The following is a 14089-nucleotide window of genomic DNA, read 5'->3' on the forward strand; positions in this document are numbered from 1 at the left end:
ACCTTGATCTGCATATCACTAAAAAACTGCTATTATACATTATAACCTAGTCTACTTTACATAATATAATATCTCTTACTTGATGCAAAAAACCTTTCTGAATGGATCAATGATTTCCCCTCAGATCAATCATGTCCATTTCAGCCCTTCTGTCTACATTCTCAGATACGTTTAGAAAATAACAGATTGAAAGACAATGAACAATAAATATCCTGTTAGTGAATACAAATAATTGTGAGACATGGCCTTGTGTTGCTGTACTGTCTATAACTACCTTAACAAACAGTGACTTATTATTATTATTATTATTATTATTATTGTTGTTGCTGTACTGTCTATAACTACCTTAACAAACAGTGACTTATTATTATTATTATTGTTGTTGTACTGTCTATAACTACCTTAACAAACAGTGACTTATTATTATTATTATTATTATTGTTGTTGCTGTACTGTCTAGAACTACCTTAACAAACAGTGACTTATTATTATTATTATTGTTGCTGTACTGTTTATAACTACCTTAACAAACAGTGACTTATTATTATTATTATTATTATTGTTGTTGCTGTACTGTCTAGAACTACCTTAACAAACAGTGACTCATTATTACTATTATTATAATTATTATTGTTGTTGCTGTACTGTCTATAACTACCTTAACAAACAGTGACTTATTATTATTATTATTGTTGCTGTACTGTCTATAACTACCTTAACAAACAGTGACTTATTATTATTATTATTATTGTTGTTGCTGTACTGTCTATAACTACCTTAACAAACAGTGACTTATTATTATTATTATTATTATTATTGTTGTTGCTGTACTGTCTATAACTACCTTAACAAACAGTGACTTATTATTATTATTATTATTATTATTATTATTATTATTGTTGTTGCTGTACTGTCTATAACTACCTTAACAAACAGTGACTTATTATTATTATTATTATTATTGTTTCTGTACTGTCTAGAACTACCTTAACAGTGACTTATTATTATTATTATTATTATTGTTGTTGAACTGTCTATAACTACCTTAACAAACAGTGACTCATTATTATTATTGATAGTTACCATGGAGATGAAATGTCACAACTACATGTTCATGTGATGCATTAAATCACCTGACTGTTTCTATGTCTGTTAGTAAATGTTTTATTTCTCAAAGAAATAATGAATAAATGAAAACCATTGGAAATCAATTATTAGTTGTCACTGTGTTAACCACAACCAACATGCTGGATCTCTGTTTAGGGGTCAGTGCTCTAAAATGAGTCTCTCTGGGGAGAGAGAGGAGGGGGGCCCTGCCTCTAAAATGCATCTCTCTGGGGGACATGACACCAAAGCTAAGAGGTAAGATGACAATTTTATGAAGATTTGATTAAGTTTATTTCCAAAATAAATATCTATTTTAAGATGAATGGACTTCCTGTAAATCACTCTGGATAAGAGCATCTGCTAAATCAGGGGTTCTCAATCCGGGGTCTGTGGAGGTACTGCAGGGGTTCTCAATCCGGGGTCTGTGGAGGTACTGCAGGGGTTCTCAATCCGGGGTCTGTGGAGGTACTGCAGGGGTTCTCAATCCGGGGTCTGTGGAGGTACTGCAGGGGTTCTCAATCCGGGGTCTGTGGAGGTACTGCAGGGGTTCTCAATCCGGGTTCTGTGGAGGTACTGCAGGGGTTCTCAATCCGGGGTCTGTGGAGGTACTGCAGGGGTTCTCAATCCGGGGTCTGTGGAGGTACTGCAGGGGTTCTCAATCCGGGGTCTGTGGAGGTACTGCAGGGGTTCTCAATCCGGGGTCTGTGGAGGTACTGCAGGGGTTCCATGGCACCCTGACTGTACTCGTTGCAATGTTAGACATTTGATAGAATTTTCACGACACGACCACTTTGCCTGCTCTTAATTATTGCCTAATATAATTTAACCAATTCTGATCGTTGTTACAAGCAGAATTTTGACAATATTACTGTTATATCAACACACTCTTCACACCCGTTTAACAACTATAAATATCTTTGGCATAGTAGGCATCAAGTTCCTTGCCAATAATGTTGCCTACGACGTTGCAACAATGTTCATTTTCATCAAACACATATTACGCCCCAGATACCTTCAATTGCCCAATTTATAGCCATGCCCAATTTAGGATTATTATTTAACAATGTGATGTTGCGCTCCAAAGGGAGAACTTGAAATAACATGATGTAGATAAATAAATAATCAAAAGAAAAACGTGTTTATTTTACACTCTTAGAAAAGAAGGTTCCTTATAGAACCAAAAAGGCTTCTATCACTTCCTTAATATATGGAACCACTAAAAGTGATATATATTTTTGGGTTCAGTGAAGAAGAACCTCTAGAGTTCTGATCAACGAAAGGTTCATGTTTTGAGGATGTGAACCCAGCAGCCCTCCAGTGGTCAGATCAATTCCACCTGTTTTTTCCAGCGCCGGCCAGGGATTCGAACCAGCCACCTTTCGGCCACAGCTCCAACTCCAACTTGAGTTTCTCTTCAGAAATAAACATGAGTTAATCTGCCAAAATGAAGACAAAATGCTATGCAGACATACATGGTATCACTTGTTATACATAATTATTATACATAAATCATTGCCAAAAGCACAAGACATACTGTTGCATGTAGGTCTATATTATTTATGGATTGATCATATAGAAATATAAAACATACATTTTTAACTACTACAAAGCAATTACATGTGGCGCAGAAACCACTGACTCACTGCATTATTCTATAGTATTATCAAGACACCTGCTGTTAACTCTTAACTACTTAGGACAGCTCACGAGGTGTCCTGAATATCTGCTGACTAGGTGGGACTAGAGACTTCATGCATAGCTTTAATTTATACCCATAAGTGTAAAATGTCTTTATTCTCAGCACTTATAAAACCATTTTTCTACTCTGAGACACTTTGACGATATGGACCCAGATGTCAAAATATTGTTATAAAAAAACTTAGAATGTTTGTTTAACATAATAATAAAAAATGAATATTACTAATGTAACCCGCTGTAAAGACTGGGTTTAGTTGATTGTGTTGCACTGCTCATGTCCGCGTTCTGGAACTGTCTGCGTCCCCGTACAGAACTGTCCGCGTCCCCGTACAGATCTGTCCGCGTCCCCGTATAGAACTGTCCGCGTCCCCGTACAGAACTGTCCGCGTCCCCGTACAGAACTGGTCCGCGTCCCCGTACAGAACTGTCCGCGTCCCCGTACAGAACTGTCCGCGTCCCCGTACAGAACTGTCTGCGTCCCCGTACAGAACTGTCCTCGTCCCCGTACAGAACTGTCCGCGTCCACGTACGGTGTGGCGCCAAGCATATTGTCCGGTTACGCGCAGAGTGGGCTGAGGTGATCTTGGAGAATAACGATGGAGATCACTACAGTGTTGAGACACCAAAGTTCAGTGTTCAATTAGCGACATAAAGACATGCTGAGCAGACCGGAAGCGTCGCAAAATACATTTAGAAATCCATGTTATTCAATTATTGCACCCACACTGCTCGCGCGCCAACGAGCCTCTGCGTTGCCAAGGGCTAAAATAGAACTCCTTTCTATTTGTGACGCAGATCCTCATTGGTTTATAGAAGCAGGTACCCACGTGCCATCTCCTCATTGGTTATACCCACGTGGGTGATTGAAAGACGAAATGTTTTGCCAGTTGTCGTGGTAAAAGTGTAGATGCCAATCATCATATAAGTTCAAAGATGAAAAGGCCTGGAAGGAGGAGAGATGACTAGAAATGATTCGGTTGTCAGTTTTATGTGTGGATTAATTGTCGGCGTAGAGGACCAGAGACAAACAAGGATTAGAGATCCTTGTCCATTTCAGGTAAAATAACAACTCAATGTTTATATCCCAGCAAGTGCAAGCTAACTAGCTAAATTGCCATAGATGTTTAATGCTTTTCGACCTGTCCCCAAATTAATGTCATTGGTTCAGAGTTTGGTTTGATATTTTAACCTGCGTGTCGTGATCGCGTTTGGTGTGGGGGGGCAAAATACATTTATGCACGATGGCGCACGCGCGCAGCCGGTTTGGGTTCCGTGTCAGACAACAACACAGCATGGCAGCAACACATGACAACAACATAGCATGGCAGCAACACATGACAACACAGCATGACAACAACATAGCATGGCAGCAACACATGACAACACAGCATGACAACAACATAGCATGGCAGCAACACATGACAACACAGCATGACAACAACATGTTAGCATCACAACATGGTAGCAGAACAAAACATGGTACACACATTATTGGGCACAGACAACAATACAAAGGGCAAGAAGGTAGAGACAACAATACAAAGGGCAAGAAGGTAGAGACAACAATACAAAGGACAAGAAGGTAGAGACAACAATACAAAGGGCAAGAAGGTAGAGACAACAATACAAAGGGCAAGAAGGTAGAGACAACAATACAAAGGGCAAGAAGGTAGAGACAACAATACAAAGGGCTAGAAGGTAGAGACAACAATACAAAGGGCAAGAAGGTAGAGACAACAATACAAAGGGCTAGAAGGTAGAGACAACAATACAAAGGGCTAGAAGGTAGAGACAACAATACAAAGGGCAAGAAGGTAGAGACAACAATACAAAGGGCAAGAAGGTAGAGACAACAATACAAAGGGCTAGAAGGTAGAGACAACAATACAAAGGGCAAGAAGGTAGAGACAACAATACAAAGGGCAAGAAGGTAGAGACAACAATACAAAGGGCTAGAAGGTAGAGACGACAATACAAAGGGCAAGAAGGTAGAGACAACAATACAAAGGGCAAGAAGGTAGAGACAACAATACAAAGGGCAAGAAGGTAGAGACAACAATACAAAGGGCAAGAAGGTAGAGACAACAATACAAAGGGCAAGAAGGTAGAGACAACAATACAAAGGGCAAGAAGGTAGAGACAACAGCACAAAGGGCAAGAAGGTAGAGACAACAATACAAAGGGCAAGAAGGTAGAGACAACAATACAAAGGACAAGAAGGTAGAGACAACAATACAAAGGGCAAGAAGGTAGAGACAACAGCACAAAGGGCTAGAAGGTAGAGACAACAATACAAAGGGCAAGAAGGTAGAGACAACAATACAAAGGGCTAGAAGGTAGAGACAACAATACAAAGGGCAAGAAGGTAGAGACAACAATACAAAGGGCAAGAAGGTAGAGACAACAATACAAAGGGCAAGAAGGTAGAGACAACAATACAAAGGGCAAGAAGGTAGAGACAACAATACAAAGGGCAAGAAGGTAGAGACAACAATACAAAGGGCAAGAAGGTAGAGACAACAATACAAAGGGCAAGAAGGTAGAGACAACAATACAAAGGGCAAGAAGGTAGAGACAACAATACAAAGGGCAAGAAGATAGAGACAACAATACAAAGGGATAGAAGGTAGAGACAACAATACAAAGGGCAAGAAGGTAGAGACAACAATACAAAGGGCAAGAAGGTAGAGACAACAATACAAAGGGCAAGAAGGTAGAGACAACAATACAAAGGGCAAGAAGGTAGAGACAACAGCACAAAGGGCAAGAAGGTAGAGACAACAATACAAAGGGCAAGAAGGTAGAGACAACAATACAAAGGGCAAGAAGGTAGAGACAACAATACAAAGGGCAAGAAGGTAGAGACGACAATACAAAGGGCAAGAAGGTAGAGACAACAATACAAAGGGCTAGAAGGTAGAGACAACAATACAAAGGGCAAGAAGGTAGAGACAACAATACAAAGGGCAAGAAGGTAGAGACAACAATACAAAGGGCAAGAAGGTAGAGACAACAATACAAAGGGCAAGAAGGTAGAGACAACAATACAAAGGGCTAGAAGGTAGAGACAACAATACAAAGGGCAAGAAGGTAGAGACAACAATACAAAGGACAAGAAGGTAGAGACAACAATACAAAGGGCAAGAAGGTAGAGACAACAATACAAAGGGCAAGAAGGTAGAGACAACAATACAAAGGGCAAGAAGGTAGAGACAACAATACAAAGGACAAGAAGGTAGAGACAACAATACAAAGGGCAAGAAGGTAGAGACAACAATACAAAGGGCTAGAAGGTAGAGACAACAATACAAAGGGCAAGAAGGTAGAGACAACAATACAAAGGACAAGAAGGTAGAGACAACAATACAAAGGGCAAGAAGGTAGAGACAACAATACAAAGGGATAGAAGGTAGAGACAACAATACAAAGGGCAAGAAGGTAGAGACAACAATACAAAGGACAAGAAGGTAGAGACAACAATACAAAGGGCAAGAAGGTAGAGACAACAGCACAAAGGGCTAGAAGGTAGAGACAACAATACAAAGGGCAAGAAGGTAGAGACAACAATACAAAGGGCTAGAAGGTAGAGACAACAATACAAAGGGCAAGAAGGTAGAGACAACAATACAAAGGGCAAGAAGGTAGAGACAACAATACAAAGGGCAAGAAGGTAGAGACAACAATACAAAGGGCAAGAAGGTAGAGACAACAATACAAAGGGCTAGAAGGTAGAGACAACAATACAAAGGGCAAGAAGGTAGAGACAACAATACAAAGGGCAAGAAGGTAGAGACGACAATACAAAGGGCAAGAAGGTAGAGACAACAATACAAAGGACAAGAAGGTAGAGACAACAATACAAAGGGCTAGAAGGTAGAGACAACAATACAAAGGGCAAGAAGGTAGAGACAACAATACAAAGGGCAAGAAGGTAGAGACAACAATACAAAGGGCAAGAAGGTAGAGACAACAATACAAAGGGCAAGAAGGTAGAGACAACAATACAAAGGGCAAGAAGGTAGAGACAACAATACACAGGGCAAGAAGGTAGAGACAACAATACAAAGGGCAAGAAGGTAGAGACAACAGCACAAAGGGCAAGAAGGTAGAGACAACAATACAAAGGGCAAGAAGGTAGAGACAACAATACAAAGGGCAAGAAGGTAGAGACAACAATACAAAGGGCAAGAAGGTAGAGACAACAATACAAAGGGCAAGAAGGTAGAGACAACAATACAAAGGGCAAGAAGGTAGAGACAACAACTGTCAGAAAGATTTTCCATGTTTGAGTGTTTGAATGAAGAGATAAAACTGTCCAGTTTGAGTGTTTGAATGAAGAGATAAAACTGTCCAGTTTGAGTGTTTGAATGAAGAGATAAAACTGTCCAGTTTGAGTGTTTGTTGCAGCTCGTTCCAGTCGCTAGCTGCAGAGAACTGAAAAGACGAGTGACCCAGGGATGTGTGTGCTTTGGGGACCTTTAACAGAATGTGACTGGCAGAACGTGTGTTGTATGTGGAGGATGAGGGCTGCAGTAGATATCTCAGATAGGGGGGAGTGAGGCCTAAGAGGGTGGATATCTCAGATAGGGGGGAGTGAGGCCGAAGAGGGTGGATATCTCAGATAGGGGGGAGTGAGGCCTAAGAGGGTTTTATAAATGAGTATCAACCAGTGTTTGTTGCAGCTGCATTCATTTCTACTTTACTCTACTCTCAGTAATAATGCATTCATTTAATTCTACTCTCAGTAATAATGCATTCATTTCATTATACTCTCAGTAATGCTGCATTCATTTCATTATACTCTCAGTAATGCTGCATTCATTTCATTCTGCTCTCAGTAATGATGCATTAATTTCATTATACTCTCAGTAATGCTGCATTCATTTCATTCTACTCTCAGTAATAATGCATTCATTTCATTCTACTCTCAGTAATGCTGCATTCATTTCATTCTTACTCAGTAATGCTGCATTCATTTCATTCTGCTCTCAGTAATGATGCATTCATTTCATTATACTCTCAGTAATGCTGCATTCATTTCATTCTACTGTCAGTAATAATGCATTCATTTCATTCTACTCTCAGTAATGCTGCATTCATTTCATTCTTACTCAGTAATAATGCATTCATTTCATTCGGCTCTCAGTAATGCTGCATTCATTTCATTCATACTCAGTAATGCTGCATTCATTTAATTCTTACTCAGTAATAATGCATTCATTTCATTCTACTCTCAGTAATAATGCATTCATTTCATTCTACTCTCAGTAATAATGCATTCATTTCATTCTACTCTCAGTAATAATGCATTCATTTCATTATACTCTCAGTAATGCTGCATTCATTTCATTCTACTCTCAGTAATAATGCATTCATTTCATTCTACTCTCAGTAATGCTGCATTCATTTCATTCTTACTCAGTAATGCTGCATTCATTTAATTCTTACTCAGTAATAATGCATTCATTTCATTCGGCTCTCAGTAATGCTGCATTCATTTCATTCATACTCAGTAATGCTGCATTCATTTAATTCTTACTCAGTAATAATGCATTCATTTCATTCTACTGTCAGTAATAATGCATTCATTTCATTCTACTCTCAGTAATGCTGCATTCATTTCATTCTTACTCAGTAATGCTGCATTCATTTAATTCTTACTCAGTAATAATGCATTCATTTCATTCTACTCTCAGTAATAATGCATTCATTTCATTCTTACTCAGTAATAATGCATTCATTTCATTCTTACTCAGTAATGATGCATTCATTTCATTCTTACTCAGTAATGATGCATTCATTTCATTATACTCTCAGTAATGCTGCATTCATTTCATTATACTCTCAGTAATGCTGCATTCATTTCATTCTTACTCAGTAATAATGCATTCATTTCATTCTTACTCAGTAATGATGCATTCATTTCATTATACTCTCAGTAATGCTGCATTCATTTCATTCTACTCTCAGTAATGCTGCATTCATTTCATTCTACTCTCAGTAATGCTGCATTAATTTCATTCTGCTCTCAGTAATGCTGCATTCATTTAATTATGCTCTCAGTAATAATGCATTCATTTCATTCTACTCTCAGTAATGCTGCATTCATTTCATTCTACTCTCAGTAATGCTGCATTCATTTCATTCTACTATCAATATTAATGCATTCATTTCATTCTGCTCTCAGTAATGCTGCATTCATTTCATTCTACTCTCAGTAATGCTGCATTCATTTCATTCTACTCTCAGTAATGCTGCATTAATTTCATTCTACTCTCAGTAATGCTGCATTCATTTCATTCTACTCTCAGTAATAATGCATTCATTTCATGATACTCTCAGTAATGCTGCATTCATTTCATTCTAATTTCAGTAATGCTGCATTCATTTCATTCTACTCTCAGTAATAATGCATTCATTTCATTATACTCTCAGTAATGCTGCATTCATTTCATTCTACTGTCAGTAATAATGCATTCATTTCATTCTACTCTCAGTAATGCTGCATTCATTTCATTCTTACTCAGTAATGCTGCATTCATTTAATTCTTACTCAGTAATAATGCATTCATTTCATTCGGCTCTCAGTAATGCTGCATTCATTTCATTCATACTCAGTAATGCTGCATTCATTTAATTCTTACTCAGTAATAATGCATTCATTTCATTCTACTGTCAGTAATAATGCATTCATTTCATTCTACTCTCAGTAATGCTGCATTCATTTCATTCTTACTCAGTAATGCTGCATTCATTTAATTCTTACTCAGTAATAATGCATTCATTTCATTCTACTCTCAGTAATAATGCATTCATTTCATTCTTACTCAGTAATAATGCATTCATTTCATTCTTACTCAGTAATGATGCATTCATTTCATTCTTACTCAGTAATGATGCATTCATTTCATTATACTCTCAGTAATGCTGCATTCATTTCATTATACTCTCAGTAATGCTGCATTCATTTCATTCTTACTCAGTAATAATGCATTCATTTCATTCTTACTCAGTAATGATGCATTCATTTCATTATACTCTCAGTAATGCTGCATTCATTTCATTCTACTCTCAGTAATGCTGCATTCATTTCATTCTACTCTCAGTAATGCTGCATTCATTTCATTCTGCTCTCAGTAATGCTGCATTCATTTCATTCTGCTCTCAGTAATACTGCATTCATTTCATTCTACTCTCAGTAATGCTGCATTCATTTCATTCTACTCTCAGTAATGCTGCATTCATTTCATTCTACTATCAATATTAATGCATTCATTTCATTCTGCTCTCAGTAATGCTGCATTCATTTCATTCTACTCTCAGTAATGCTGCATTCATTTCATTCTACTCTCAGTAATGCTGCATTAATTTCATTCTACTCTCAGTAATGCTGCATTCATTTCATTCTACTCTCAGTAATGATTCATTCATTTCACGATACTCTCAGTAATGCTGCATTCATTCTACTCTCAGTAATGCTGCATTCATTTCATTCTACTCTCAGTAATAATGCATTCATTTCATTCTACTCTCAGTAATGAGGCATTCATTTCATTCTACTCTCAGTAATGAGGCATTCATTTCATTCTACTCTCAGTAATGCTGCATTCATTTCATTCTACTCTCAGTAATGCTGCATTCATTTAATTCATTAATTTCATTAATTAAACCTCATTGGTTTATAGAAGCAGGTACCCATGTGCCATCTCCTCATTTAGCAAAAAAACATGAACATAACTTATTTTGTAATTAAACTGTTCTTATGTTTCCCCATCTGAGCTCAGAGTAGATGAGAGATGTAATGTTTGTCTCTGTTGTGTTGAAGACCAATCAAGAGGAAGAGACCAGCCTCCCCTGTACCCAGCTGTGTGTCCATGAAGAGTGACCAGTCTATGGATCAACCTATGAAGTTTAGAAAGGTAGAATTTTCTACTGAACAAAGGTAAGAAGAACTCATGGGTCATGGTCAGTGAGTTAAACAACACTGTCTCTAGTCATTTCTCCTCTCCCATTTTCCCGTTTCTTTTGTTGTTTTCATAATCCATAGGCTAATCCTTTTGTCCATTTTCATAGTCCTGTGTGTGTGTGTGTGTGTGTGTGTGTGTGTGTGTGTGTGTGTGTGTGTGTGTGTGTGTGTGTGTGTGTGTGTGTGTGTGTGTGTGTGTGTGTGTGTGCTGTCGTGTCTTTGACTATGTCAGATTAATTGCTATGACATGCTATTCTATAAAATAATAGCCTCATTATTACCTCAACTACCTGGTACCCTGCACATTGACTCAGTACTGGTACTCCTTATAGTCTCATTATTACCTCAACTACCTGGTACCCTGCACATTGACTCAGTACTGGTACTCCTTATAGTCTCATTATTACCTCAACTACCTGGTACCCTGCACATTGACTCAGTACTGGTACTCCTTATAGCCTCATTATTACCTCAACTACCTGGTACCCCTGCACATTGACTCAGTACTGGTACTCCTTATAGTCTCATTATTACCTCAACTACCTGGTACCCCTGCACAATGACTCAGTACTGGTACTCCTTATAGTCTCATTATTACCTCAACTACCTGGTACCCCTGCACATTGACTCAGTACTGGTACTCCTTATAGTCTTATTATTACCTCAACTACCTGGTACCCCTGCACATTGACTCAGTACTGGTACTCCTTATAGTCTCATTATTACCTCAACTACCTGGTACCCCTGCACATTGACTCAGTACTGGTACTCCTTATAGCCTCATTATTGTTATTTTATTGTGTTCTATTTCCTCTTTTTTTAGCAAATGTTTTGTACTTTTAGCTGCATTGTTGGGAAAGAGCTCATCAGTAAGCATTTCACAGTAAAGTGTACACCTGTTGAACTCGGCGCATGTGAGAAATACAATTTGATCTGATTTGAAGCTCATTGGCAGAAACACGTCGTTGGGTGTAACGGTCGTCTCGTGCTGAAGAGATCATGTTAGGATGTTGAAGCACGGTGGCTAGAAAAACTCCCTAGAAAGGCACGAACCTAGGAAGAAACCTAGAGAGGAACCAGGCTCTGAGGGGTGACCAGTCCTCTTCTGTCTGTGCTGGGGAGAGATTATAAGAGAACATGGCCATTAAGTTCAAATCATTCTTCAAGATGTTCAAATGTTCATACATGACTAGCAGTGTCAAACAATAATCACAGTGGTTATAGAGGGTGCAATTGGTCAGTACCTCAGGAGTAAATGTCAGTTGGCTTTTCATAGCCGAGCATCCAGAGGTGATGTCACGACTTCCGCCGAAGTCGGTCCCTCTCCTTGTTCGGGCAGGGTTCGGCGGTCGACGTCACCGGTCTTTTAGCCATCGCCGATCCACTTTTCATTTTCCATTTGTTCTGTCTTGTCTTCCCACACACCTGGTTTCAATTCCCTCATTACATATTGTGTATTTAACCCTCTGTTCCCCCCATGTCCTTGTCCGGAATTGTTTATTGTAGTGCTTGTGCACATGATGATGCTGGTGTGTAACGGGTTTTGTTTACCCATTCATTTATTGTTCTGTTTACGGTGGTTTTATTTATTGATCTATGTCGTTGTAAATCAGTTTTTGCTCTCCTGCGCCTGACTTCTCTGCCGCCATTACGAGAGAGAGAGAGAGAGAGAGAGAGAGAGAGAGAGAGAGAGAGAGAGAGAGAGAGAGAGAGAGAGAGAGAGAGAGAGAGAGAGAGAGCATTCTTGCTACATCTGTCGGTACAAACTTTGAAGAAATTTTGACGTAATTTACATATTTTCTTGCGCTCCCTCACCTAAAAAAAAATACATCACTGCTTATCAAGCCGACCGACCTGATGGCCTTGGCTACATTCTCTGTCCTGCTACTGGTAGGACTATAACATTATGTGAACTGACCTGCTCAGGTTTAGACTGGTCATCTATGATATGTAGGTTATATACAGTACATTCTCTGTCCTGCTACTGGTAGGACTATAACATTATGTGAACTGATCTGAACAGGTTTAGACTGGTCATCTATGATATGTAGGTTATATACAGTACATTCTCTGTCCTGCTACTGGTAGGTCTATAACATTATGTGAACTGATCTGAACAGGTTTAGACTGGTCATCTATGATATGTAGGCTTTAACCTAGCCTACTTTACATAATATAACATCTACATATCACAAACAACCCACTACTATACATTATAACCTAGTCTACTTTACATAATATAACATCTACATATCACTAACAACCCACTATTATACATTATAACCTAGTCTACTTTACATAATATAACATCTACATATCACTAACAACCCACTATTATACATTATAACCTAGTCTACTTTACATAATATAACATCTACATATCACTAACAACCCACTATTATACATTATAACCTAGCCTACTTTACATAATATAACATCTCTTACTTGTTGCAAATAAACTTTCTGAATGGATCAATGATTTCCCCCTCAGATCAATCATGTCCGTTTTAGCCTTTCTGCCTACATTCTCAGATACGTTTAGAAAATAACAGATTGTAAGACGATAAAAAGCCTACTGTTAATTAATAAAAACAAGTGTGAGACATGGCCTTGTGTTGCTGTACTGTCTATAACTACCTTAACAAACAGTGACTTATTATTATTGTTGTTGCTGTACTGTCTATAACTACCTTAACAAACAGTGACTTATTATTATTATTGACAGTTACCATGGAGATGAAATGTCAACTCCATGTTCATGTGATGCATTAAATCACCTGACTGTTTCGATATGTCTGTTAGTAAATGTTTTATAAGCGATCATTAATAAATGAGAACAATTGACATTCAAGAATTAGTTGTCAATGTGTTAACCACAATCAACATGCTGGATCTCTGTTTAGGGGACAGTGCTCTAAAATGAGTCTCTCTGGGGAGAGAGAGGAGGGGGGCCCTGCCTCTAAAATGAGACTCTCTGGGGAACATGACACCAAGGCTAAGAGGTAAGATGACAATTTTATGAACAATTTATTAAGTTAATATCCAAAATAATTACCTACCTTAAGATGAATGCACTTACTGTAAATCTCTCTGGATCAGAGCATCTGCTAAATCAAGGGTTCTCAATCCGGGGTCTGTGGAGGTACTGCAGGGGTTCTCAATCCGGGGTCTGTGGAGGTACTGCATGGGGTTCTCAATCCGGGGTCTGTGGAGGTACTGCAGGGGTTCTCAATCCGGGGTCTGTGGAGGTACTGCAGGGGTTCTCAATCCGGGGTCTGTGGAGGTACTGCAGGGGTTCTCAATCCGGGGTCTGTGGAG

The 14089-nt window shown here is 38.6% G+C and overlaps 1 long non-coding RNA gene across 1 annotated transcript; it reads left to right on the forward strand.

Moving 5' to 3' along the window:
- Positions 1 to 1317: 1317 nt before the first annotated feature.
- LOC120042901 lies at positions 1318 to 13715 on the forward strand. The gene is made up of 3 exons (XR_005476256.1): positions 1318 to 1362; positions 10631 to 10747; positions 13675 to 13715. It is a non-coding gene; the product is annotated as an uncharacterized LOC120042901 (long non-coding RNA).
- Positions 13716 to 14089: the final 374 nt, after the last annotated feature.

This window comes from Salvelinus namaycush, unplaced genomic scaffold (assembly GCF_016432855.1).
Source record: "Salvelinus namaycush isolate Seneca unplaced genomic scaffold, SaNama_1.0 Scaffold8, whole genome shotgun sequence".
In the NCBI taxonomy this organism is placed as follows: domain Eukaryota; kingdom Metazoa; phylum Chordata; class Actinopteri; order Salmoniformes; family Salmonidae; genus Salvelinus; species Salvelinus namaycush.